This window comes from Camelus ferus, chromosome 3 (genome assembly GCF_009834535.1).
Source record: "Camelus ferus isolate YT-003-E chromosome 3, BCGSAC_Cfer_1.0, whole genome shotgun sequence".
Classification (NCBI taxonomy): Eukaryota; Metazoa; Chordata; class Mammalia; order Artiodactyla; family Camelidae; genus Camelus; species Camelus ferus.
Window position 1 is genome coordinate 12255847 of NC_045698.1, and position 21531 is coordinate 12277377.

At 42.8% G+C, this 21531-nt stretch overlaps 1 protein-coding gene across 1 annotated transcript in view; it reads right to left on the reverse strand.

The window, feature by feature from the left end:
* The window catches only part of MYO10 (myosin X), a 192879-nt gene that overhangs the window by 110335 nt on the left and 61013 nt on the right, over positions 1-21531 (reverse strand).

The following is a 21531-nucleotide window of genomic DNA, read 5'->3' on the forward strand; positions in this document are numbered from 1 at the left end:
TACTTCCTTCCTGCCACCTACCTATTTTTAAATTATTCTGACAGCTGCTATTAGATATTCCTAAATGGCAAGTTCAAGTACTAACCATCCTTTGGGAATTGCAGAAATTATACATTTACAGTTCATGTCTCTCCCACTGATCTGAAGCAGTAACAATTAAGAGACTGGCTCTCCAAGCTTTCAGAAAGTAATCTGATTTCACTCCATAATGTTTCACATAGGATTGTATGATGTATTTCAAAGCTTCCTAACAAAGCTCTTCATTCTAGTAAGTGTTACATAAATTCACCATATAGTCTGTATATTTTCTCAGAGATGGGAACACATCTTCTCAGGAATGCCTGAAAAATATCCTTGGACACGATCCCTCCTCAGTCGTGAATATACAGCATTCACGTGATTGTTAAGCAAGACATATCCTCTCAGATTTAAAATACAATCAGTTTGTCAGCCTGACAGCCTGTCTTCCTTATAATTTATCCCAACACCAGTGACAGCCCTGCATGCATGCTGTAGCATGTATAGCACACAACTCTCGTATTATTGTAAGACTGGTTACTGAACTCGCGTGTATTTCTAAAATCTACCCAGAGCTCTTTTATCACCACCGATTGGGTAGAGGATTAACCACATCAGCACCATCTGTTGGCCAGTTTGACCAGCTCTACAAAACTGTGCATGACACTATCAGTCAATTATGGAAGCTATTCCATATTTCTTCATGGTACACTTTTGCTATAGTCACCCTTAAAACAGATTAAAAACACCAAGATGTAAAAGCAAGATGTAAACAACACGAAAGATGTCCAGTCTTCACAAGCACATATATTCGCATGTGCACACACACCCAAAACAACTTTCTGGAAGAGTGTTTGCAGACTGGGGAACTCTATTTTTAAACAGTGACCGGTTGCCTACATGGCAGCAAATGGTATGTTATTGCAAAAGGGAATGACACACTAAGAAAAGCAAAAGTACCAATCCAATGGTTTCCATAAGCCATGAAAAGTGGCACGTTTTATTTTTCTGGAGACAAAATGAAAACTTCCGCAGGGGCATCTCTGCCACAGGAACCACAAGAGTTGGTCAAAACCAGTACTGAGAAACTGCTTGAGGCCAGGGCAGACACCAACCCTCTCTTGTGAGGTCCAGCCAGTTTCCCCAGCTGCTTCCTGGGCCCAGACATCCACCGGGAGATGTGGCAGCCCCAGCAGCCCCACCTCATGGCGAGGTGGCTACCCAGCCACGTAAGCACCCCACAGGGCAGGACAGGCTGGGGGCGGCTGAGGGAATGCAAGGTGGGGCCAATCCAGGCAGGTGTTCCAGAAACACAACTGAGCAGGGTACTTGCGTCTTCCATCTACAGCCACTGTGAGGCTGGGGCCGGAGCAGAACCCATCCCACCTGGCCGCACTCTGGCCAGCACAGGGGTGCACATGGTGTTGTGTCCCCCTCTGTCCCCAGCACACCCAGAGGGTCTCCTCAATCCACCTGCTCAGTACTCCTGCCAACACGAGGGCAGGGTGGTCACATGGGTTCCCCTGGAAATACTCTGGTAGGAAAGTCAGCGCAACGGTCTCTTGTTTAAGCCCCTGAAGACCCACCAACAGCAAGTCCTTCCCAACGTGAACATTTTTTCTACTTTTTGTAGAAATATTGTCTGAGTATACTGAGAATTCCAGAATTTGAGAACAGATTTAATTTAGAAGATTAAAACTGCTGTTTGCATTTATACTGAATCTTATTTTTTCCTGGAAATGACCCTACACACCCTACAAAACTTAGACACTAAAAGATATACGTATAATGAATATTACATCGTATGTAAACATTTCCTTGTCTTTTTTAGTGCCCTTGAAACAGCTAGACAATGTGTGAGCCTAAGTAAACAGCTCAGAGCTGGACTCATGAACACTGAAAAAAACGGCTATAAACTGTGAATTGAGTTCCCCACATTTGTACATTCGACCTCTCTGTATGTTTTCAGGTGCACACTGTGTGTCAGAGGTGGGCACGTGGCCATATTCCAGGAGTAGGAAAATCAAGAGAACTAGAACTCTTCCTTCTCAAGAGCTCAGAGAGACAGAATCATGATGGAAGAGTTACATAAACAAAACAAGAGGCTGTGAACAGGACAGAGAGATACATTATGCCAAGACAGAGGACTGGAGCTGCTCAAAGCAATGATTATCTCAAAGTGAGAGAACAGAGAAAATGTGTTTATGAAAGAAAGGCAGGGAGAGCCATCCATCAGAAATGGGTTAATATCTGTAAAGATTTTAGAGTGGTGCCTGGCACAGTGATACCTGATAAATTGATGATGAAAATCCATCCATTCAAGCAAATATTTACTATTGTGTTCTAAGCACTGGGAATATAGCTTACATTCTAATACCGGGAAGGAAAAAACACAAATATACAATATCATGCAGATGGTGATGAATGTCCGTGAAGACATAAATGCAGTAAGTACCAAGAGGGGTTACTTTATACTAAGTGTTCAAGGACAGCCTCACTGAAAAGGTTAACATCAAAGTAGAAGCCTCAAGGAAGTAAGGAATGGAACCAGCCCCCTGCATTGTGTGTTAAAGCATACTGGTTAAATAAACACCTAACCTGGAAATATCTCAGAGGCTCAATCATTCCGCAATCATATTTAAGATTTTTTACGGCAAGCCCCCTTGGATGATCAGAAGTCATTTCTATGCAACAATGAACAGGATTAATATAGTTGCACAAAACTATCCCCAAACAGCAAAAAAGAAAATTCTAGGTTTAAAGAATGGAATTCATTTTACAGGAATTTGGGGGGAACAGACAACAGCCAAAAGACTAACAAACTGAATTCCTCAAAAACCCAACTCAAAATAAACTGGGTTACTTCAGTGGGGCATGTGCTCAAAGACAGGTGGTAAGGTTAAGAAATGGAGCAAAATATAGAAGATTAATAGACAGGAAATCAGTTTAGAGAAAGCGGGGCCTCAGAACAAACAGCTCCTGTTAGAGAAATACAAGCCACCGGTCACAAGATGGACTGGATTAAGTGTGGGAGCGGAACAAAGGAAACCAATCAACACCATTAAAGAAACAGCTCAGAGGAGGCTTGCCTGACCCTGGGTCCACTTCTGTAAGAAAAAAGGAGAAGTCCTGAAGACAATTAATTAGATAAAAAACAGCTGGGCCATTACCAATCCCCTTTTATCTTCATCTGATGATAGCACGGCTACTGCAGGAAGCCACCGTCACACTTACGTGAGTGTCTGCAGTGCAGAGTGACAGACACACAGATTCCCCTTAGGAAAACGGGACATTTGTTAGGAACCCATAAAAATCTAACTTTTCTGATTGAAGAGAAAGAAAGAAAGAAAATAAAAAACTATCATATCCTCTCTTGATGGACAGATGAGACAGAAGGTGTTCTCAGCGTGGGCAACTTCATCTCATACAAGCCTGGAATTTCTTCCAGAAGTTCTCAATTTTGCCCCCCAGGGTACAGTTAGCAAGGGTTGTAAACATTTTTGGTTGTCACGACTGTAGGGGAGGGGGAAGTGTGCCACTGACATCAAGTCAGCAAAAGCCAAGAATGCTGCCATTCTTGAAGGCCAAAGAATTATCCAGGCCAAACGTGAGGCGTGCCAAGGTTGGGATACCCCGGTCTAGAAATGCCCTGACTGGCGTGCCATCCAACCAAAGGCCTAGGCAGATGCTAGAAAAAAAATGATGACAGTCAGCCAATGCCTATAAGCAAAACCTTTTCATGAAACAAAGACAAGTCTTTCAGAAATAATTTAAAATTAAAAATATTGACTAGAGGTTAATCAAAGGTCAGCATGACAATGTTAGGAAGTTTAGTTTCTGATTCTTATTTGACCCAAGTTAGGAAGGGCGATGGTGACGGGGATAATGAAGATGATGATGACCAGGCGATGGGGTTGGCTAATGCTTGTTACTGTTTCCTGATCGCACTGTATTATGGTCAAACATGGTCCATGCTATTCCCACTCTGTCTCCCTGGCCAGGCTTCCTGTACCCACTGTTTCATGTCTGGGCCACTGACACCCCACTGCTCCCCTCCTTGATGTCTCAGCCCCAATGTCACCCTCTCAGGAGGCACCAGTGGTCTTGTCTAAAGGACACCTCGCTGCCTTCCTCCTAAGTCTATCACATGGGCTGTCTTCATAGCTCCTTAGGACAGGTTTGTAATCACGTATCTATTACCTTCCTTATTTAAAAACCATCTCACCCCTAACACTGGAACTTCTGGGCAATACATTTCAACTCTTTGGACCACAACCTGCAGTGAGAAATGTGTTTTACACTGTAAACTACTAGACATACAGTTTCCTGAGAGTTTCCTAAAACACTTAGCACAATGTTCGGTGCATCCCAATATTTTCTACTTAGGTGCCAACTGTGGCCCTCTAAACTGACTTCACACCTCACTCCTGTGGGCTGCAAAAACCACAGTTTGAGAACACTATCAGGGCAGCAAGCATGCCTATCTGGATCCTCAGTGCCCAGCCTTGACCCACTATTCAGACTCAAATACTGAACTGATGGTCCTGGCCTTCAAAATGGGAGCAGCCTACAAGGAGAGGCAGAGCCAGGGGTCATGATCAAAACATGGCCTTAGGGTCAGATCCGGCTGGACTCACTTCTCCTAGATCTATGCTTTCATAGCGCAGGGACAATGAACAAGACACTTAACTTCCCTGGCCCATTACTTTTCTAGTGATAAAATAAGAATGATGCTGTAACACCTAACTCATAGAATGACTGTGAAAACTGAAGAAAATCATGTAGGTACGAGTCATGGCAATTGACACCAGTGAGGGCTCAATATAAGCAATTCCGACGAGGGGTTCATAATGCCAACATCGTGGAACATTCTTGAAGGAAAGAATCAAGAGTCTTAGAGATGGAGGAGCCCCCACTCCTTAGATAAGGCCTGTACACCAGCTGTGCAGGAGGAGAAGGAGCCAAGAGGGAGGGGTGGCTCATTCAGGTCTACGTTTTTTTTACGATGATCCTGACCAGTGTGGTATTCAATGAAAAACTACTTGATACAACACTTTCTTCTATTTTAATCCCTCTGCACAAAGCTGGCTGGGCTAGTTTAGATTTTCCCTGGAATTCTACATGGTTGGGGGGGGGATGCCTCTCTTTAATTTACTTTCCATCTTTTGTTTACTGGCTCTTGAATTAAAGCATGACCAACGAGAGAGGTTAAGACTTTTGCCTCCTGACCTGTGGCTAAAATGATCACGTAAACCAAGCTCCAGCTTCCTCACATTAAGGTTCACGGACTCCAACTCTCAATGCCTATAATCTTAGTCATAGAAGGAAACCAGCCACTTAACTGAAATTCTGCCTCAGCCTGTTTTGCCACTGCCCCAGGAGGCTGGAGAAAGTATGTGGGATACAGAAATGCAAAGCCCGCTTGGAAGTTCCACTGGAATCTAATCAAAAGCAAAATGATCCACGTCTCCTCTCCCAGGGTGCAGGGGAAAAATGCAACGGTGCTTTGCTTTCAGCTTCAATTCGTCAGAGTAAGTACATCTTAATTACATGGCACCGGGGGTTTAAAATGACCTCTCTGTAAATAAATATTCTGTTACTTGAACCTCCCTCCTTGAGTTTGTGAGATAACTGACTTCTAAGTACAGATGAAACAAAGATTATTTTCTTTTAACTCAAACGAGTTGTGAGATTAAGTCATTTCAACGGTCAGCGGGTTTTCAATGCCCATGGCATTTGGGGGCAAAACCAAAATAACCAAGAGGGGCGGGCAGAGGGCACTGGTACTTACTGAGTGCTGACTGCATGCATCAGGCACATCTGATCCTCAGAAAGGGAGGAAACACTGCTGCTCATTTTTTAAAGAATGAATTTAAAAAAATTCAGAGGAGTTAGGAAACCAACCCAACAGCACACAGCACAGCTAGCATTCAAATTGAGATCATGGAAAAGGTGCCTCCCACCTTAGCAGGACTCTAGTTCAGAGGTGGCCTTTTGAATTCCAGCTCCACCAGCCCCTGGCTCACTCAGAGGAGTAAAAGGTTAAGAACCCCTACCCTGCAAAGGAGAGCAGGGGCGGAGGCAGGTGGGGGAAGCACACGGTGCACTGCCTTCCCAGCGTGCTCAGTTTAATCTCTCTCTTATTCCATGATTTTTCATTTACTGACTCTCTCCAGTTCCCTGGGTCATTCGTGCCAGGCTGTGAGCTGGGCCCCAGGAATACACCGATGAATTAAGCCTCCTCCCCCCACCACCACTTCAAAGAGCTTACTGACCACTGAGGGATCAGAAAAATAAACAGGCAATCCTAATCATATGGTGGGGGTTGAAATGAGGAAAGCCCCAGGGTGTGATGGGAACTACGAGGGATGGACCACGGCCAGGGAAGAGCAGATATAAAGTCGGGATGCAGCACAGGGCATCCGCTCAGTGGAAGGTGGCTAGGCAGGGTGTGGGAGGCTCTGCGTCCTGCAGGGCACTTGGCCTCTGACCTAAGCACGAGGACCACGGAAGCAGCCAAGTGGCGGAGGGAGACACTTCTACCTATTGATCATCACAGACAAGTCAGTATCAAACACGACACCAAGACTGTTTCTCATGAGATGAGACAACAAAGAAGAAATCTCACTACAAAATGCAATTCAATGAGACCAGCTTTCTAGAAACTTCACAGGAAAGCAATGTCTGAATCACGGCTAGGAGTGATCACTACAAACATTGTCCCCCAGATGGAGGGTGTTTTCCGCTCTCAGGTGCACAGATAACATCGCCAAAAGCATCAATGATGATACGAACAACCCAGCAAGGACAGCAGTCTCCGACAGTCACTAAATCTTAACCACTGAGTCCAGATCTTTTCTGAAGACACTGCAGAGCGTACAGGCAGAAGGATTAAAAGGCCAAGGAGCCTGAAACACCCAAGCCTGAAACACTGAAGCTAATCTGTGGACATACATCTGCCCACGGACTTAGAGCCCGGCCACACAACCAGCAAAGCTAAGCCGGCAGTGCTAAATGCAACTCAGTCACTTGTACCCGCAACTGCCCGTCAACCAAGAAGGCCCGGAGGATACAGTGGCCCTGCCCTCTCCCCCTAGTGAACCTCAGAGACAAAAGGTAACAGTCACAGTGAGCTGGCACAGTTGGAAGGAATGGCTAACACACACACACACACACAGGAACATACTAGAGTATTGGCATATTAAGGAAAGTAAGATCTCAAATCAGAATTTATGTGCAACATTAGGAATTGTGATTTTAGAGAATTATGTGCTGATTTCTTTTAAATGCTATATATTACTTTTCTATCTGTAAGAGAAAATTTTAGGAAAATCTGCTGTGCAAAGAAAATCATACGTGTTGCTCCACCTGTGCTCAAATACATCTTCTAAAGCTTTCTCGTTGTTCACAGCACTACACGGGCCAACTCCACCCAGAAAAGGACCATGTTCATGCTTAAGGCAGTCTTTCCACATGGAAGAACTCAGTGTTAAGAAAATGATGACTATATACTAATGTTTTCTCACTATAGAGTTATACTAAGGTAAATTTATGATGAAATTATACTCTGCACACACACAATATAATCCTAGGTTTATTTTTTTTAATACACACAAGTGCAAGCACACAGATACACACATATGCCCGCACACCAGCAACTGTACCTTGGGCATTTGTTCTAAATAAACAAAAATTTACATTTGCACAAAAACTTGCACATGTACGTTCACAGTAGCTTTATTTGTAATAGGCAAAAGCTGAAAGAGTCAATCCCAGGTTACATGCTGTATGATTCCATTTATACAGTATTCTTGAAATGACCCAATTATAGCAAATGAAGGCCAGATTGGTGTTGCTGGAGGCTGGGGTGGGGAGGGGACAGTTAAGGTGTGTGGCTTTAAAAGGGCATCACACTGGATCCTTGTGCAGACGGGAAGGTCCTGTGTCTCCATTCCATCTGTGTGATATCCTGGTTGGGATACTGTGGTCCAGTTTTGCAAGATGTTATCATCGAGGGAAACCAGGTAAAGGGTATGTGGGGTCTTTCTGTTACAAATGCATATGGATCAACAATGATCTTAAAACAAAAAGCTTAATTAAAAAAAGAGCTTTAAAATACATGTATGCAAAAAGCCTTGAAGAGAATGTATCAGAACTCCAATAATGTGGTCATTTTTTTAAAATACTTTACTATGACTCCTCTGTTTTCTAAAAATTTTAAATATTTCTAGGCTTAAAGAGAAATCAGTCCAATCAAGGTCACTATCAATGAACATATCTGGATACACATAATTCAATTAATCTTTTAAAAATGAGTATTGTGGAACTGCTTTCGAAAAATGAAACAAAATGAAATATTAAAGCTCCCCCAAGAGTCACCAGCTATTAGAAACAGAAAGGGCTTCTCTAACCCACTGGTGTTAAGCATAGTCAATTTCAGCCCAGAGACACCCTAAGAAGCAAGATACCGGGATGGGGAGAAAGCCCAGAAGCCCCAGTTCCTGGCCCCACGCTCCTGAGAGAAATGGTCCACGGGTTCTTGCTTCTGAGGGTCCTCGTTCTAATTTAAGAGCCCCTTTCCAATTCCTCTTTTCCCAGTTACGAGCCCAGACCCTCATAGCATGAACTTAAACTCTGCCATTACAAATCTCCATTCCTATAAATCAGAACCACCCTGATATTTCAAAAGCATCTCAAAACAAACAAAAAAAAAAACCCCAGAACAAAAACAGGCCTCCTCCACATCTTGTCCTCACCCAGTGCCCATTTCCCCAACCTTTACTCAGGTATGACACCTTCATTACCAGCTCGCCAAGCGAGAAACCAAAGTCAACCTAACATTCCCCCTTCTGCCGGCCACCACGCCCACCTTCCAAGTTCCTGCACTGAAGTGACCGACACCACCTCGAACCCATCTTCTGTCTACTTCCTTCTCCCGCCTTGGCTGTCACTCACCACTCACATCTGGACCCGACAACTGCTTCCTCACTAGTTTCTCTGCCTCCAGGGTCCCATGGCATGAATCCAATGGTTCTCAAATCAGAGGCCAAGAAACAATTTGAGTTTTAATTTTATATGATGAAAAAAAGCTTTTTTTTTTTTAAAACTAGTTTTAATGACAAATTTTCCTGGCCTTGGACAACTTAGAATTGAAAGAAACTTTCAGAGATGAAACTTTGGCTTCTTTGTTTGATGTTTCCCCAACTGGAGATTGATTAAGGTCTTGAAGGGGACGCCACTCAAGTCTGCCTAGCACAGACTCAGATGGATCTGAACCATCTGGCCGAGTCATCTCAACCTGGGCCAGTTACTCTGCTTTCTAACCCTCAGTTTCATCATCTACAAAACTGGGATGATACTAATAGAGGAAGGAGAAAGATAACACACAGTTCTTGGTACTGAGTAAGCCAACTCCAGTATTTCCATTGTTAGTTGAGTGACTGTTATCGGTGATGTAATCTGATCATGCCCTGATTGAAATTCTTTCTCAGTTGGTTCCCAATCACTTCCAAGATAAAGAATTATCTTCTAACTGTGGTTTCCCCACAATCTCTCTCCTCAGGGGCCCCTGCTGCTTCTGCCACCAAGCTGACTCCAGCCCTATCCATCTCTCGCCCCCTCGCCCACCCCTCCCTGCGTTCCACGCTGCAGTGAACTCCCTGGGGTCCGTACTGCACTCCTCTGGGTCACCCCCTTCCCAGTCTCAGCCGCCATGGCCAGCCTGAGTACCCTACTCTCACAGCACCTTGGACAGAACCCTCTCCTATCACCACATTATATTGGAATCTCCTCTTTCTGATCTCTGCCTAAGAACCAGGCATGGGGAGCAAAACTTTCAGCTCCTGAGTGGACGCGGCTGATTTCCCAGGGCATCATGATGAGGATCTGGGGTTATAGATGGGCCGGTGGGAAGCAGGGCAAACTGTCATGTCTACAGCAGTCAGGAGTGAGCTGCCATCCTTGTACTGGACCAGGACCGTGTCTTGTGAAATCTCTGGGTCCTCACGGCCTAGTGAAACGTCTGCACTCATGGCTGCTTTCAGTCCGCTACAAGGAGGAGCACAGCTGCCCTTCCCGGCGCTGAGATCATAGAATGGGGCCCTTGCCTTTGTCCCCTACAACCAAACTCCAAACGCTGAGTTGTAAATGAACATTTTTCATTACTGGTTGTCTTGAAACTGCCTTCAACTGAATAATATGACAGTAATTTCTTGGCTGCTCTTAAGTGAAATGAAAAAGACATAGCTGAGCCAAATATGTCTTGGAGTTTTAAAACAGAGTCAAAATCAATTTTATGAATCCTAGCTTTAAGCCCTCTGTTGCATGCCACTCATTTTGAAGTGTCAAGTAAGAGTTAAGAGATGCCATGCAAAGTAGTTATTAATCCAGTGAACAAAAATAGAATCGGAATGAGTCCAGATTCTAGACTGAAACCAGAGTCATTTTTGGCTGTTAGTTTGGTCAAATAGCTACAAAGGGGCAAGAGGTCAGCTTGGCGCAAGCTGACGGTACAAGAACCAGGAGAAAACACACCATCCAGAAGATAATAGGAAAGGAAAGCCTGGAACACAGGAGAGTGAGCTCCCACACTTCCCCTGTGTGCCAACCCCACCCCCACTGCCAAGGAAATCTCTAGAAATGTCAGGAAAATACTACTCGAGTTACTAGAAGCATTAGGAGGAGTCAGATGGCTGGAAAGAGAAAACACTGAAAAAACACAGGTCACTAAGTGAAGATCACAAAGATCTCTTTTAAAATGCATAATTAATTAAAAAAAATAGTATTACGTACTGAGATCAGTTTTCCGAGTACATGGACCATGAAGTGAATAAGGGGTTAAAAAGAATACTGCTGGCTTGTTTACCTCTGAAAAGTGTCAACAAGCAGTTGTTTCTTTGTAAATGTCTGTGAATGCAAAGGGTATGAAAGTCCTGCGCACCTTCTGCTGAAAATTTGGTCTAAATATCTACAAGCCAGAGCACCTGAGGTTTAGAGAAAATGATGGGAATCCGGTTGAAGGCTTCACCTTAAGAACAAAGATTATGGCGGGTTAAACCTGGCCATGTGTTCGTCAGTATCATCATTCTCTGCCTATTCCCTTCCCATCCTCCATGGAACTTTCCCAAAAAGGGAATTTGGGCATCCTTCCTTTCTGGCGATATCCTTATAAGCTTACATCTCTTCAAATTTTATTTTTTAAGTAAAGATGGCTCTATAAGCCCTTATTTTAAACGTCTAGCTGCTACAAATCAAGTTAAAACCAATATATGGGAGGGAGAAAGGAGATTCAACATAGAGCTGTCTTTACTTAAAAAATAAAAGAGGTGATTTAAAATGTTTAGAAGCTGCTTACATAACCCTAAAGACAGGATTCCCCACCACCACCCCGCAAACACATACAATAGTATTATTCAGAAACAATACATGTTTTCAAATGAATTCAGTTTCAAAGCTGTTAAGGTCTTTTCATTGTGTACTAGAAGAATTAAGATATTATGGGTAATTACTTTGTGGGCTGAGCTAAGCCTATTAAGATGGAGACAATATTTCTGTACAAAAGGTCAGAACAAATTACTAACAATATGAACAACTCTGTTAAGGAGGCTATAACTCAACACTCAAGACAGATTTTCTACATTTCAGAAAAACGGCTTAAAATGTCTCTCCTACCGGCACTGAAATTCACCTCCATAAATTTAATGCCCTTTAAATTATGCGTGAGCGGGCATGAAACAGCAAAGCTAGAGGTTAATTTTCATTCGAAATTTTTAAATTTTTCAGATTTCTCCAAGATGGGAAGGATCTGGGACTTCACCAGCTCCACAGACCATCAAAACGGAGGCGTCTTTGTGGTCTGAGACACTGATAACTAATTCAGACTCACCAACAAAGAAGTTCTATTTGAACTTTTCACAATGGAAGCTGACTTCCCTGCCAACTCTTCTCACAAACTGTTTTTCATTAATAAGCTTTTTTTGTCAGTGTGTCTAATAATAAAGCCCACGAGCTCTTTGTCCTGGCTCATTATTCCAGACTTCAGCAGGCTCGGGCTTGGAGTTTAACTGGTCCAGCACCTATGTGCCCACACCCAGGAACAGCCGTGACGTTTCCTGCTGAGATTAGCATAGTATCTAATAGACAACGAGGGTGAATCAGAGAAGCCATGAGACTAAGCTTTTGGAGGCATTGCTAGGAGCGGAGTAGTATTACGTGACACATACAAAATCAGGTGGCCAGTATATTTTTGGTTTCACAGTATAAAGCAACTCCTTAGGAAAGAGCATCACACAGAAAATCCTTCACAAGAATGCATACACTTCTGACAGTGTGTCCCCACACTAGCCGAAGTTTAAGTAAGTGTCATTTCTGATGCTGTGTGTGGACTGAGATGGGGGTCTAAGACTCACCTGCGCCTTGCAAAAAGCTCTTTTGTTCAAAATGTGTTGCCTCTTTGCCCAGAACTATGAGAGAAGCTAAGGAGATAAAGACAGAGGAGAAAGCGTGCCGAGAGCCAGGCAAGGGGAGGGGAGGACGAGAAACTGATCCTCCAAGTGCCTTTAAAAGCTGCTGTCATAAAGGAGCTGGGGCTCAGGCAGAGGGAGACCAACTCCACCAGGGAAATCACCTTCTCACAGGGGCTCCATCCCGTCGGTGATGTGACCTGACATGAGTCAATCCACTATTTGGAACCTTCCTAATCTGCCCCAAGTTGGTAAGAAACACTCGCCCTCTCCAGTTACAGGGCTGCGTGAGAATCAGACAGGTGGTTACCACGCACACACCAAGGGACCTGGGAGCTCAGGCATTGCTACTCCAAACAGAAGACGCCTGCCTGCTCCCATCGGCTCAACCATGAAACTATCAAAGACTCGTTTTCCCTGGAAATCCGCTGTGGACTCTCGTTCCACTTGCCTGCTTCCTCCAGTCGCCCGTGGCCTGAGCCCACGGCCACTCATTTAGGAGGCCAGCCCCTCCAGTCCCGGTAGCCAGCCGAAACCACACGCAGCTGGCCCAGCCAGGGCAGCACCGACCTCCACACATCACATGACCTTCAGTGTGCTCCAGCTTAAAGTGTGCTCCCCACTCCACCCTCCCCTTTTAAATTTTTAGGACAATGACCTAACCCCAATATTTCTGGAACCTGCGTGTGCACGTCGACACACGCATATATGCATAAACATACACACTCACACATACATATATCATTACAGCAATTCTTACCTGTGTAACCTGCCAGATACCTACATTCTGTCTGGCAGTCAGTCCTCTGGGAAGGTGCTATTCTAATCCCAATGTTATAAATGAGGAAACTGAGGCCCAGCAAGCCTGCTTAACTTGGCCAAGGTCACACAGTACGTGACAGGCAGGGCTGGAAGCCAAAGGCAAGCCATCAGAGGATGTCGGACAACAGAAGTGCAGGCTGGTGTGCCCTCCAGGCATGTTATACTTTCCTGTTTCAAAATAGGTTGTTTCGTTTATTTCCTGAAGGTTCTAGAACTTGCTTATCTAATTTTCTAAATAATATTAAAACAGTCACTCCTGCCTGTCCATTACTAAAAATGAAGTTTAAAAGAAACAGTGTTTTAAAAGGACATCTATGCAAAGTCCTTGGACTTAGCACATCAATTATGCAGTGATGGGTAAAATTACAGATTTTCTTTTTTCTAAAGGAGTGAAATGGTCATGGGAAATAGAAAGTTAAACACTTAACCAAAAAGCTGCTAAGTTCATTAACAGCATCAAAAGTAGTTTGCCCAAGTTAAGCTTGGGAGGTTAAGTGAGGACACCAACAAAAATAATTACTTGGTTATTACATAACAACTTCAAATACTTAACCCATATTGCTTCATTATAATTTACCCCGACAAACAAAAAGATTGACACACAAGACGGAAACCGTGCACCACAAGAAAGGTGTGTTATCTGAAGTTACGGGATGAATCAGCTGCTGAAATGGTCACAAATCACAGCCTACGCCCCCTTTCTCTCTGTTCCCTCCTCCTCCCCCCAAAAAATTGTTCCATGTTTCTACCCAGCTTTTTTCATGAATCCTTAAAATGATTCTCTCAAACAACATTGCTAGAAAATCACTTTCTTCCAAGCAACTTACATCCACTTCTTTCTTTGAATAGTTGATTCTTTACCTGACTCAGGGTTGGTCCCCTGGGCCCTGAGAATTTTACATAAATCAAAGAAAAACACATTTCGCTCCCATCAGATCCACATCACATATTAACACACATCTTAAATTTTTAGGGGTTTTTTGGGCCAGAGCTAAGTGAGGTAAGGGCACAGAGAATGATTCCTGAAAATAAAGATTATATCCAGTGACTCCAAGATGTATCCATCACACCTTCTCCAATAACTTTGTCTAACTGTGACTATTTTTTAAAAAAGAGCCACTTAAAACAGGCAACTATGTAATTATGGTATGAAATGAGGAATATTAATAAACGAAGCAAGAAAACTTAGGTTCTTTTTCTGCTAGTTCAATTAATCTACCAGAACTAACTGGTTGTTTTTTGAAAAGCAAAGCATGTGTGGTCTTACAATGTTCTCACAATACAACACTGACATAAACAGGATTCTAGAACCTGATCTATACTCAGCCACTAATTCTAAGTGTCACCTTGTATACTATTTTTTGTCCTTAAAACTAATGTCAACCCAACAGTGAAATTAGGTGAAAGTTACAGCGACATTAAGAACACGTGTTATCCTAACTACATTATTCTCAATGGTTCTAAAATCAAGGTTTGCACAACTCTGAAAGTTGCACAGAAACCACAGTTAACAATGGAGGAGTTGGGATTTCTGCCCACCCCTCCTTACATAGTCTGTAAAATTTATAAACTCTACAACAGGATTTTATTCCAAAGCAGAGGAATTTCAGACACATATATATTTTATATATATATATATTTCCTTCTTGAATTATCCTACAAAACCTATAACTGAAGCCTTAACTAGATATGTTAAAATGATTGAAAACCTTATCTTTAAGCAAAAGGAATGAGAGTGATTTAAAGTACCTGCTTCAGCGGGAGGGTGTAGCTCAGTGGTAGAGCGCATGCTTAGCACAATTCCCAGTACTTCCATTTAAAAAAAAAAGTGGGGTGGGGAGGACAGAAAAAAAAATAATAATAAAGTGCCTGCTACAGAACTAAACCTCTCACTAAGGCAAGGGCCAGGAATTACAAACCTGGAGTCGGGAGAGCAATTTCCCTTGTCGGGTAAAAGATCCCTATTGCTGAGTTAATTGGAGCAGGGACTTTCAAACGCTTAACTGGGGCTACTAATTTTCAAGAGCCAAATGAGACACATAAGACAATGGACTGAGTTTTTCTTAAAGCTTATAAAAGGCTGCCCTTTATTTTGAAATTTTGTCCTTCCTGCCTTCAGTGTGTTAAAATCGCCTTTTAAAATTAAAATGATGGCCAAAAAGTTATTAAATCCCCTTACCTGACAAGATGAAAGATGAGATAACTCTGTGCTGGTCTCCTAGAATTTCTGGATGCAGGGATCCAAAGGCCTGGGCACCAATGAGATATAGGATCCAGCCAGTGGGAGCCGTAAATGCAGACCTACCGTACCCCAGTGTTCATGGCTTGTGTACGGCTTTTGTTTTCAAAGTAAAATGAGGCCAAGCAGAAAGTCAAGCTAATGAGAACACTGCTGTAAGAGTCACCAGAGTCAACAGGATTTGGATGCTGCTTCCTTCACACCAAGCTTTTTGCAACTCTGAAAACCACCCTGAAACTACTGACGGATGACGGTCATTTCTGGGTGTGAGACACAATGTTCTAGGATGGACCTGTCAAGTCTCTCTCCTTCCTTCCCTCCCACACCCAATCACAAAGGCTAACTCCAGGGAGCCACTACCACACAAAGGAATTCTCCTAGATTATGATCATCACTTCATTGATCATCGTCTGACGTCTGTATTATCTCGGTTCTTTGCTGTCAAAAGCAGCTAAAACAGGATGAAGAGAAGCTGGGTGGCCACCACGAGGTTCATGATTAGCCAGTTAGTATTAAAGGTGGGGAAGATCATCTTCGTTGTGTGGGGCTTGCCTTTGAGACGACGCTTTATTAGTACGTGGCAGGTACTGAGGACACACCATGTCGGCACATCCCTCACACTCCCACATGCTCCCTCCTCTCCATTCTTCAAACCAACCCCGAAAGGTTAGTATCACCATTTTACTAACTGTCCATAGTCACTCAGTTTAGTGGCAAAGTCATAGCTGGGACTCTGCTCTCTGGTACCAGGTTCATATTGAATCTCTTAAATACGCTTCTTCGGACTGTCAGATCATGTCCCTGTACCCTCAAACACAGTGGTGACTAAATTCATCTGACACATCGATGAAGAGCGCTGTCTGTCACAGCAGCAGACAAAGGATGCTGTGGCCATCAAGCCCTCAGCCACCACAGCCACTCCCAATCGGGCACCCAGAGGGGACTCAGGATAGAGAAAAGCAGGAGATACTGGCCCTAGGGAGCTAACGTGCATTATCAAAGGTGTGATTTCAATGAGCCCAGACTCTTGCATCTTCCCAAAGTGCTACATTCAAGAACTTGAAATTTCTGGTTTTCTTTCATTAACAGTAATCTTTTGATGTTCCGAGGACCTAGTTTTTGTTGTAAAAAACTCCTATACATCCTGACTCCTCCCCTACCTCCTGGATCAGTCCCTCAGGGCTATATGAGAGGCTGTCTTCTAGACTTAAGTCCTGAGTTTTGTCTGCCAAATAAAACATAGTTCTCAACTTTTAGGTTGTACATTTTTTGCCAGTACGGAACAATTTAAAATGTATACAGCCCAGAACACAAAATACATCTTCCTTCAGTCAACATTTACTGAACACCAGGGTTGTGGCGATATTCTGGGAGGCCCTGGGGTGCAGGGAAACATCTCTACCCTCATGGAGCTTCCAGTACAGAAAAGGAGAGACCACAATAACCAAACACATTTTTAAAAGTTATTTATAAACCGTAGAACATCCAAATGGTACTTGTGTAGACTCATATCCTAGAGAAGGCAATGCTGGTTTTAGCTGATCGACATTGATACTAAGACCCCAAACGAAAACAGCAGCCACAGAAAAGGGAGCATGGTCTAGCTCAGCAGTTCCCAAAGTGTATGCATGTTGACGGGGATTAATTTATGAACAGCTTCTCTTGCTGTGTGGAAAGCCTTATTAAGAATGGAAACACTTTATTTAATGCCTTTCTTCTTTCTTTCTGCCTTTTTAATTTCTTTGCTATGGAAATTAAAACTAAATGCATGCTCTTAATTTCTGAAAAATAATGTAGTGTTTCTCAGACTTTATTAACCCATCCCCTACTGGCTTCTCCCAATAGTATTTAGGACTGGTGTTCCCTCGTTAAGTTTTGAGAAATACCAGCAGCTAATACTGCTGGTAGGAGTTGATACCTACCAGCTAAGCACGGAAGGACCAATCTCAGACTACGCAAGAGGCCACCGCCTACATCATCATCATCACCAGCATCACCATTACGGTTGCAGTTACCGTAACTGGCACTAGGTAACTAGGTATAAGCCCTAAAGTGCAGAGGCCATAGCTTTTCTTCAGTTGTGCCTGGACCATCAGCATATCTTGTGCACATGAGTTTTTTCAACTACATTTGGAAATATGATTACTACTCAGGAAGGTTAAAATAATAGCAACTATATGTGCAGTCCCTAAATTCTCTGAATTACTACTTTTAAAGCATTTTTCTCCTTCCACTCTGATAACCAAAAAATAGCTTCAGGCCATCATCTGCACATCACATGCATTTTCTGATTGCTACGCCTTAATCTGCTTCTGGACAACAGTAGAGATTTAATTCCTTGCCCCACTGATTTTATTTTATTTTTTAAAAACACAGTGGCTTCTCCACAGGTAACTAAAAATAAATTCAAAAGACAGCTTCTGGGTTTAAGACTATTCTTAAGAGTAACATTCATTTTAAAGTCAGTTATGACTAAATCTGTATCATTAAAGAGTGCCTTTATCTACACCCCCCACTAAAAAAAGTACACACCCATAAAAGCACAAGGCAGCCAAGGAAAAAGGCTGAATTACGAGGACACATTTAGAGACTGCTGCAGAGTTCATGGCTGGGAGGGAAAACATTATCCCACAACACATTAATACAAGAGCAGAATATTTCAGGATCCGACTGTTTTCTTAAATATACTGAAACCAAACCCTGGTTGCATGATTCAGTCTTAAGTTAAACATCTGACCAAATAGCCAGATTAACAACAAATTTAGAGACACATCCACAATGGTGTTAAATAAATGTACTTACTTCAGAGGACACTTGTTCACAACATATTTGAGCTAGTAAACTTGGTCGTGGAAAAAAACCAATAATTTTTTTCTTCCCCAACTTGGTCTGAAATCTTTCCAACATTCCAAAGGAGCTAAAATATATGCCAACCCATACAAAAGAAATTAAGATGGTAGGCTGGGTACATCTGCCTTAACCTAAAAACAAAAGCCAGTTTGCTCTGTCTTTAGAGCCAGCATAATGAAAGCACGAAAAGCCCAGATGGCTTAGACTTTCTTTACACAAAATAACCGAGAAGACTGACATCTAAACTCTTTTTTTCAGCAAGTCTGATCCTAACAGCAATTTTAGACCTGGAATTTCTGTAAGACCAAGAGGAATGCTTTTAGGTGAGTGAAAAATTAATTGTTCTATACCCTTCTGCATATTCGTCCAGGCTGCCTAGCCCAGCAACTGTAGGAAAATGTTTTCACCAAAGAGCATCTTCAATTCACTCCGCTCTTTCTTACTGACACTGGCTTGATGTATTAAATCCGACACTCCAACCCCCAGCTGCTTATGCATCTTTTCACAAAGAGAATTTTAGAAAGCAAAATAAAATCAATTATCAGTTAAAGAGCTTAAGAACTGGAATGGAGATTAGCAGGGAGAAAGATGAGGCAAAGGCCACAAACGGGTAGGCACAACCCAACGGCATTTCTGACACCTTCTAGTGAGCATTGTAAAGAGATGCTTGCGGGGAGTGTGGTGGTAAATAATTCACCCTCGCTTTTTTTTCTCCCATGTAAAATGGCTTTTAACTAAAACAGTAGACAGCATAAAAACTTTATTTCCACCCTGGGGTCAATTTTATATTTCTGAACTTGAAGTCTTTCAGGGAGAGAATGAAAAAGTAGCCATTATGTTCTGGGGATTTTCTTCCCCCTGTATGACTTCACACTTCTTAAGAAAAAGTTATACTTAAACCCAGAGTGGGTGGCCCCTTAGGAACCTCACCCCCAGCTACCTAGATTCCTTTTATACTGGAAAGTCAGGTCCTAGAAACTGACAGACCCGAAATTGCTTCTGTCTATGTGGCAGAGAAGTAAGAACAAACTGATCTTTATAAATGACACTTTAAAAGTGAGAAATTTAACAAGGTCCTACCATATATACATATTCAATATTTTGTAATAAACTATAATGAGAAAGAATATGAAAAAGTACATATGTATAACTGAAACATTTTGCTGTACACCTGAAACTAACACAACACTGTAAATCAACTATACTTCAATTAAAAAAAAAATACCACCGAAAAAATGAGAAATTTGGGTCACACGGTTGTTAAGAGGGTCAAACTGAGATCAATCAAATGAAAATATCTTCCAAACTGCAGAGAATTATATAATGTCAGCCTTATGCAGCATTTCCATATTATTTTCATAGAAATAATGTGTGATAATGACTTTTGAGACTATTCAGATTTGCAAACCCGTGATTGTGATTTCTCTTCTATTTGCTTAACGTGGTCCTCTGGGAAGATCAAACCAAATGATGGAAGCTTAGAAACAAAAATGAGAAGTATCAATTAATATACAAACATGTGATATTACTGGTTAATTTGAGGAAATCAGAAAGCTAATCACTGGTTAGAATGAATGGACAGAGACACAGATACAGATGCAGTGAACAAGTTCTATTGAAGTAAAGTCTGCATATAACTTTAGGCACATTCAAAGGGCAATACAGTTGAGGGCACAGATTTTTAAAAAGTCACAAAGTAACAAGAAGCAGATTCTGAGTTACACACAACATTCATTTATTGCTGCCCAGGAAGGACTACGTACACTGGCTTCAACGCGGACGCTCAGAAGTAGTCCTTCTCTCCATGCATATGTAAATTAATTCATTCACCAGGGTCTTATTTTCAGTTCTCATTCGTAACGGTTTATTGAACAGCCGGTACCAAAAAATTAACTCACTTTTTTGCCTCCGGCTTTCAGACACTAATCGAATTTCTTAACAGTTTGTGAATCCCTGTGCGAGTCCCCAGCCAGCTGGCAGAGGACTGAACAGTCAGCGTCACTCTTCCGGTTCTGTGACTCTTCAGGCCTCGTCACCCTCAAGCAGGAGATGGCCCACGGAACCAAGCGAGGCCTGGACTACATGTGAGAAGCCTTCTTTGCTGCCAATGTGTCTGGTTTCCCTCTCAGGTGACCTTGATCAAAAACGCTCGGGGCCAAGGCGGCTCACATGGAAAGTGACAGCCAACACTAGTTGCTCCCCTAAGTCCTTTCCTTCCCCCAGTTCCCCACAGATACCCAATGAATGCTTGAATCAATATTACCTGTGTAACCCCAGGACTTCCAGGACTTCCTCGAAAGCCTTTGCCAGGCAGCCATGGAGGGGGACCAGTGAGGGTGGAACTGGACATGACGTGGGGATAGTTGGAGGAGCCACTTAAAGGGAATCTCAAAAATCCATTATAAAAAAATTCACTATATAGGTCATTTCTTAAAGTTCCATCTTCTCTCTTGAAGAATTGCTACGCTTGTACAATGTTGCTGAACATCGAGTGAGCTGCCATGATTGCTGTCCATCCCTCTGAGGTCAAGGTGTTAAAACAGCCTCACTTGTACAAGGACACAGGCATGGCGATTTCTCACCTGCTGGGACAGTAAAGGCAGGAGGAAAACCATCCCTGGCAATCCAAGGTGTAAGATCGATGGCATTACTATTTTTCCCAGCAGACAAGAGGCCAACCACTTTTTCTCAAAGGCTACGTGAGCCAGCCTCTCTGCAGTCACCCCGTCCTGTCCTGGAGGTCCTCAGAGTCAGGATGTCTCTCCCTGTGTTACCAGCTCTCCCACCTGGGCTGATCCATTCTTCCTAGTGGAAGAGAATTGCTGGTCCACACCACCTAAGGACCCCGGCCTCCTCTGGGCTAGATAACCCACTTTCCGGACTTCTTCTGTACAGCCCGTTCTCCAAGCTTTAATCATCTCTCCATCTTCTCTGAACCATAAGGGGGGAAAAGGGTTCCCATTTTCAGATGGCAGACCATAACTAGAAATAGTGTTTAAAAGACAGTCTAAACCTTTAATTCTATTCCTTTTTAACTCACTGCTCTTAACTATTATTCTGATCTCGAGCTTACACATCAAAATAACACCTTTACTTTTAGAAATATTAAAAGTGTGACCTATTATAAACCCTATAAAAATG